This window comes from Lathyrus oleraceus, chromosome 3, assembly GCF_024323335.1.
Source record: "Lathyrus oleraceus cultivar Zhongwan6 chromosome 3, CAAS_Psat_ZW6_1.0, whole genome shotgun sequence".
NCBI lineage: Eukaryota > Viridiplantae > Streptophyta > Magnoliopsida > Fabales > Fabaceae > Lathyrus > Lathyrus oleraceus.
In genome coordinates, this window is record NC_066581.1 from 362,327,024 (window position 1) to 362,335,350 (window position 8,327).

Here is an 8,327-nt window from a genome sequence, read left to right on the forward strand (position 1 = left end):
TTCTTGTTTTACTAACAATTCCCTTAATTAGTATAGTTTCATGAAACAAAATATAAGGTCATTAAACAAAACATGATAGTAGAATTATGATCAACTTGTACTTTGCTTTTATTTATCGTTTTTAAATGTAATTTTTCAAAACCAGTGTCTATCTTAAAGACAATTGAGTCTAGTTTCAAATAGCATAAAAATCCACTCAATATAAGGGAAGATATGGCAATTTTACTATAGCGACGTCATGTGAAATACATAATCACTAATTAGAACATACATCTCAAATATCTCAATCAAAGTTTAATTAAATCAAACAATTACGGAACCTATTTTATGTATGTGTCTAATTTTAGTAGATATATATTTCATCCAAAACAATGTACATGGAACAGTTATGAAGAACTTACCATATACATACAAACCCACATACAATATCACACTATTTTTATCCGTTAACTTGAAACTAATATTTCTTACACTATACTTAACTTACACTATACCTAACATATGACAGTTCTTCTAGAGTCTATTTTGAGAAAATTATATTTATTTTAATAAGTTCAAGATTTCACATTTAATCTTAACTTGTGTTGAAGTATAATGCAATCTAGATTACACAAAAGTATTGCTATGTTTACACTATAAGTTACACCTATACCGTATGTATTGTTCACAAATACGGTGAACAGTGTCGTGAACAGTAAATCCGTACATGAACAGTGATGTGAACAGTTCATAAACAGTACTATGTGAACAGTGCGTGCACATGAACAGTATCTATGTGAACAATGTCTGTGTACTGTTCATGAACAATGATTTATATATTAAATTAAATTGGTTAATGAAATGTAAAAAATTGGTTAACGAAATTATGAAGTTGATTAATTAACATCCAAATATAAAAATAATTTTTAATAGTAAAACAAAGTTGATTAATAAAATATTAAATATTGGTTAATGAAGTTATAAAGTTGGTTAATCACACGGTACTCTTAAATAAAAAATAAAAATAAAAATATTTTTTTTATATATTTTTATAAAATAATATTTTATTAGTATAATATTTTATGGTGAATAGTAAATATCGGTGTAGTGTATATTTTGGTATATGAATAACATTTTTCTTCCACAAATGTCCTCGCTTTATCATTTACTAACTTCTAATGGATTCTTTGTCTATAAAATCATTTTTTTAATGAGTTAATATTTTCTTATACCTTTTATAATCTTAATTATGTTTGGGTGTGCCACCTAATAATCATTGTAAACTAAATTATTCTTTAAGGTAAAATTTCTATTTTATGTCTTAACATTCTAATTTAACATTCCATAATATCTTCATTGTTCTTAATTTTTCTTAAACATTATTAATCCATTATAATTAAGTTCAAGGTTAATTATACATCTAAATACTATTATTAATCAAAAGAGGATAAGTATAAGTTGGTGTAGAAGATAATTTCACATCATGGCATGCTACTCGGAAATGTAATACCACATCATGGATCATATTCAAATCAGTCAAAATCTCATGCTAAAGGGAAGGAATTTGGCAACAGGTAGAATTAAGTGCAACGTGGATATTTGTATTAGAGATGCGACACTTTTGTGTTAGTTAAAATTGAGTGGCTCACGCTAATATAATTTTGAATTAGATACATGATCTTAATATGGATCTTCTTAATTTTGAATTAGATACTCAAATAATTGTTGATATTCTTCTTTATCTAAAATAGAAGTATATAATTTGATGATATTATTTGTGAGTGTAGGGAGTTGTTCTCTATTCATTATAACAACTCTAATGTTAAATTTATTTAGAGATAGATGAATGAGGTCGTATGTGGTCTAGCTAAGATCACTACATGAAAACTTCGTGTTAGCATCAGCAGAAAAACGAATGTTAAAATCCGGAAGTTAACAATATTTCAACGTCAATTTTGTTGAGAATATAATTTTTGTGTGTCAAAGTATCATTTTGAGAGAGTTTGTTGTCGTCGAAATACTCTATGTGCATAAATAGTATAGCTATCGAAATATAGACGGAATATGTTTTTGACTGAATTTAAGACTTAACTTTATTTTATTTATTTTAACTGAGTTAGTTAGGTTAGTTGGAGATTGCTTGATGTGTAAGCGATCTCAGCCTATAAATAGGGAGGTATCCTATCATTGTAATAATACAGTTGCATAGAGAAAAGATAGAAAAACAAAGCTTCAATTTGAAGGCAAAAAGAAACACTGCAGAAATATTCTTTTTCTTCCCCCTTTTCATTAAAACCCTAATTTTCCTTTCTCCCCTAATTCATATTTTCTTTTCTTCTTTCATTACCGATTGTGCAGCAAAATCATCTTGCAACCAAAATTGGTTGATTCACTTGAGTGAAGAGTGAAGAACAAGAGGAGGAATTAATCGGAAGATTGATTCTTGTTCATCAAGATTTATTCAGAATTCTTCATAGGTTTTGTGTAATTCCAACATTTGGTATCTAAAGCACCGACTGTGTGATTCTTGGGAAACATAGCGCAACGAATCATCTGAATGCACATTTTTTGGTGAGCCTCCCAATTCTGAAGAATCAGAATTACGAGAATTTGTGTAAGCAGATAAAGACTGTTTTCTACTATCAAGATCTTTGAGATCTTGTGAAGGAAGGAGTGACGTCGCTTGCAGAAAATATGACGGATGAAGAAAAGATTGCGCACAAAGAATTGAAGAAGAATGATTATAAAGCTCTCTTTATGATTCATCAATGCGTTGATCCAGATAATTTGAAAAGGTCAAAGATGTAGAATCGGTGAAAGAAGCATTGAATATCTTGGAGAAATCGTATGGAGGTGCTAAAAAAGTGAAAGAGATAAGGTTACAAACTCACAAAAGAACGTATGAATTGCTTCATTAGGGTTACGAAACTGGTGAATCAAATCAAGGTATATGAAAAAGTGTTGACATCAAAATTAGATGTTGCAAAGATCTTAAGGTCATTGACTCCAAAATTTGATCACGTGGTAGTAGCCATAGAAGAATCGAAAGACTTGTCAACATTGACAAATGAAGACCTTCAAGAGACTCTTAAATCTCATGAACAAATAATGGTTGAAAGAGTTGGAAGCAAGTCAAAGAGTGATGTGGCTTTGCAAGTGCAATCAGCAAGAGAAAAGAAAGGTAAAGGAAAATGGTTCGACAACAAAGGTAGAGGAGGCTACAAAAATTTGACTGGTAGAGGAAACTAGTAATAAAGAAATGCGTTGAACCAGAGAAGACCATAATACCAAAGTAATCACCAAGGTGTTACTGCTGGTAGAGGAAGAGATGTTGGAAGAAAACCTGTCAAAAGCCAGATTCAATGTTTCAATTGTTAGAGCTATGACCACTACTCTAGTGATTGTCTTGAAAAACAAAAGAATCAAGAAAATTGTGCAAAGTTTGTAAAACATGAAGAAGAGAAATTGTTGATGGTCACAACAAGAAATGAAGAAAGCTCTAAGGACCAATGGTACTTGGACTCAGGATGCATGTCACACATGACTGGAAGAAAAGATTGGTTTGTCAACATAAAATCCTCGATAAAGAACATGGTGAAATTTGTAAATGACAATAGTCTAGCCGCTGTGTTCTGATTATGAGGAAAGATGGAAAAATGTCAGTAGTTTCCAATGTATTGTATATACCAGACATTAAAAGTAATTTGCTCAACATAGGGCAGTTGGTCGAAAAGAATTACAAAGTGTTGATTGAAGATAAGATGATGAGATTTCTCGACTCAGGTGGAAGGTTAATCTTGAAGGCTCCCATGTCTCAGAATAGAACCTTTAAGATTGAACTTAAGGTGATAGAGCACAAGTGTCTTGCAATTTCAACTAACAAGGATGAATGGATATGGCACTATAGACTTTGTCATCTCAACTTCAAAGACATCAGAGATCTGAGAAGAAATATGGTTTCAGGGTTATCAGAAATCGAATTCCAAATGAAGTGTGTGAGGAATGTGTGCAGGCAAAGCAACACAAGAACAACTTCAGTAAGGATGCTGGAAGCAAGTCGAAGGCAATTCTTGAAATCATATACTTTGATGTGTGTGATCCTACCCAGGTGGATTCGATTGGAGGTTAGAAATATTTTGTCACATTTAAAGATGATTTCAGTCGAAAACTATGGACTTACCTGATCAAGAAGAAAAGTGAAGTAATCAAGGTATTTTCCAAGTTTAAATTTATGGTCGAAAGACAAAGTATTCGAAATCTCAAGATTCTGAGGACTGGTGATAGTGGAGAATATGTGTCGAAAGACTTTGACACATTATTGAAAAAGAAGAGATTGTGCATGAGGTGGTGTCGCCCTACACGCCACAACGGAATGGAAATGCAGAAAGGAAGAACATAACTATCATGAATATGGTTAGAAATATGTTGAAAGGTAAGAAATTACCCAAAGAATTATGGGGAGAAAATATGTCGACTGCAACATACATACTGAATAAATGTCCGACGAAGATGCTAGAAGGAATCACGCCAGAAAAATGTTGGTCTGGTGTCAAGCCTAGCTTGAGTCATCTGAAGGTATTTGAATATATAGTACATAGACATGTGCTTGATCAATTGAGAAGAAAACTTGATGACAAGTCAAGTTAAATGATCTTAATAGGGTATCATTCAACTGAAGGATACATGTTGTTCGACCCAGTGAACAAGTAGTGATCAGCAGGAACATGATCATATATGAGCTTCAGGAAGGAGATTGGACTAAAAATGTCAAGAAGTATTTAGTTATAATCCTATGTGATGAATCGACAAGTGAAGTCGAAAGAGAAGTACGACAAAAATAAGTTAGATGTCAATCAAGCACAAGCAGAACTCAAAGAACAAGAAACATGTCTGCAAGGTTGCAAGAATGTATGATTACATCAGATGATGTAGTCGATGATGAAGGTGAGCTGGTACAATGTGCTTTCTATGCATATATCGAACCAGTCAATGCAGCTAAGACATTGAAGGATTCGAAGTGGAAGAAAGTAATGAATGAGTAACTGAAGTCTATCGAAGTCAAAAACACTTGGTCACTTATCGAATTGCCTTAAGGCAATAAGGAAATTGATGTGAAGTGGGTATACAAGGTGAAGTTGAATCCCAAAGGAGAAGTAACTCGACACAAGGCAAGACTTGTGACAAAAGAATTTCTACAAAAAGAACGAATCGACTACGACGAAATTTTTGCACCCATTACTAAGATCAAAACAATCAAGTTGGTTACTAGTCCAACAAATTTAACATCCAAACTATTGACGACAATAAAAACTTTGAAATTAAACATTCATGCCAAAGCTAAATAACATATACTAAAATGAACTCTAAAACTGAAGCTAAAATTTAATCTAAATATAGACGCTAAATAGCGTTTATTATCTTACGCTAAATTTAACATCACTAGATTAAAAACACTTACTAACATTTATTATCTAATGACGCTAAATTTAACATCACTAGATTAAAAATACTAACTAGCATTTATTTGCAAGTCAAATATATAATTCAATATTACTAAATACTTTAACCATCTTCTAAAACACAATGTAAAATTAGTGAAATTTAATTCCAAAACACATTCATATCAATAAGAACTATAACCAACTTTTAAAGACAAATTGTACATGAGCCCCTAATGGAGAAATGGAGAATAACAACAGTAAAAAGGAGAGAAACCAAAAATCTCAACATGATACAAAATAAAGGAGCAAATTAAATCTACCAACTAGTTCAGAAACTATCAAAATTAGGGATTGATTGCTTATTAAAAGTTAGGAAAAAAATCAGCCATTATCACTTTGATTCATGCAGTATAAAATTGGAAAATAGCATAGGTCAAAAAATCAAGAACCTGAATAAGCATAGTAAAGAAAAGTTGCGAACGGTTGAAGGATGATCGAGTTGCGAACGGCATACGACGAACGCTAGGGAGACCTGAAACGGCAGATGGCTAGGCCAAAATATGTGTTGCAGAGGAAACAGAACAAACTTTGATTAAGAAACTTTATGTTTAGTAAAGAAAAGTTGGAAGATAGTGTTTGAAAACAAAAAATCTTAATATGCTTTTAGTTTATTAATTTAATTTAATATTTTAATTTAATCTTTTAAAATATTATAAAATAAATTATTTTTATACTGTCAATCAATGATGATCATGTATCCCGTCAAGTCAGCTATTAAATTTTAAACTATTTATATGATTTGACGTTTTAAAGTATTTTGATTGAATGTATGTGTAATATTTTTTTACACCGACAATGCACTATTATTAAACTCTTAATTTTTTAACTTCAATTTTATTATGGTTTTTTTATAAATTTTTTATAAAAGTAACGTAAAATTTTGATGACGTGGCGTGACGGCAAAGTCAGTGATACAACTATATTTAAAAATTAAAATATTATGTCATGTCACGTTATCAGAATTTATTTGTTTTTTTATTAAAAATAGACGGAAGTGATCAAATAAGATAATTGAAATAGAGTTACGAGATTAATTTATAATATTTTCAATTAAAAAATTAAAATAAAAAATTAAATTAAATTTAAGGATTTAGTAAAAAAATAGGAGTAAGTGGTTATAAAAATATGAGAGAATATGAAAATAAAACTGGGTTTAGGTTAAAAAAATAACTTTATTTATAGAATTAAAATTTAAAAATACTCGGATTCAAAAGTTTTGGAAATTATTCCCTCTGTCTCCATCTATTTGAAATAAAAAATATCTTAAAATAAATTATTTATTTTAATTTTTAATATATTTTTCCAATTCTATCCTTTAATTAATATTATTTTCATCAATGACATTTTAATAAATATAGCATTCTTTCATTTACTTTTTTTTAATTGATATGAAATAGTCAACTGGATCACTCATTATAGGACGAAAGAAGTATTTATAAAATAATAAGTGACATCAAATATATATTTTAGCATATTAGTTGACATAAAATAATTATAATAATAATAATTTAAAAAATAAAAGCTTGTGTCAGATTTACTAGACTCTAAATAGACAATATTAGCATTTAAGTTACTCTAAATAGACAATATTAGCATTTAAATTTGTCGATGCGAAAATATTTAAAGATAAATTACAGATTTTTTGTAATGGATAGATATATCTCTAAACAAGTAACAACCTTTTAAATTTTGATAGAAATATCAAATTGCATTGAATACATTTTGATTAATAATAATTAAAAATTTTCTCTTTAGAATTAATAATAATATCTATATTGAATAGATTGAATGAATTTACAATTAAATAGATCATATAAATTTTAAATTAAAAATTGTCATGCCTAATTAGATTACATAGTTTACTTAACTTTGATTCTCCCTTAAATTTACCTTGTAAGATTTTTAATTATGTCCCATCTTCTTAATTTGAACTCCCTTAAGGAATATGTGCCAACCATGTTTTCTTCCTATGTGTTTTCTAATCTAGTTTCTTGGAGGACCTTTTACCCTTCACCCAAAAATAAAAATCTTATTTCCTAAAGAGGGACCACTATGGCCACTAGTTTATCTTTAGCACCAACAACTTGTCCCAAAACCATCCCCCAAAGTACAAAAAATCATGTACCATATAGAAAAATACTATAAAAACTTTTTTGATTAGTTTAAAATCCAATATCTTAAATACTATTATTTCAAATGAATTAACTTATAATTACATGCATATCTATCCGTATCTTGGGTTTCTTCATGGTTCAAGAAAGGAATATAGATAGATAGATAACCATGAAAGTCTTATTTAGTGGAGAAAATGGTACTTATCTATGCCACCACATAAGTCTCAATCACATTTTGGTATTAGCATTGATTCCCCAACATAGACTATATTTGTGGGGAATATATACAACTTTGCATCTAACATTGATTATTTGTTACCATTCCACACATGCAATGTCTTTATAAAGAAAAATCATTGGACTGTAATTCATGATTCTCTCTTGAACTTACTCATCCAAATGATTGATTAGAATCATCACTATTTTTATAATATCTTAACCTATATCTCACATTTTTGTCATTTAGCTATGTACCAAAAAAATGAATAGAACTATATACCTCAAAAAGCTTGACCCTTTTTGTTATGTAAAATAGTAAAGGAGTATATAGATATATCAAATCTTATATGTAAAGTTGTAAACACAAAATTTGGAAAAATATTGAATACTATTAGGTAGGTTTGTCGGCATGTTTTGCATGAATAGACCCTACATATATAATTACCAATGAAAAATAATAATAATAATAATATGCTAGTGATAGTTGGTTGGCTCTTTATATTAAAAGATACCC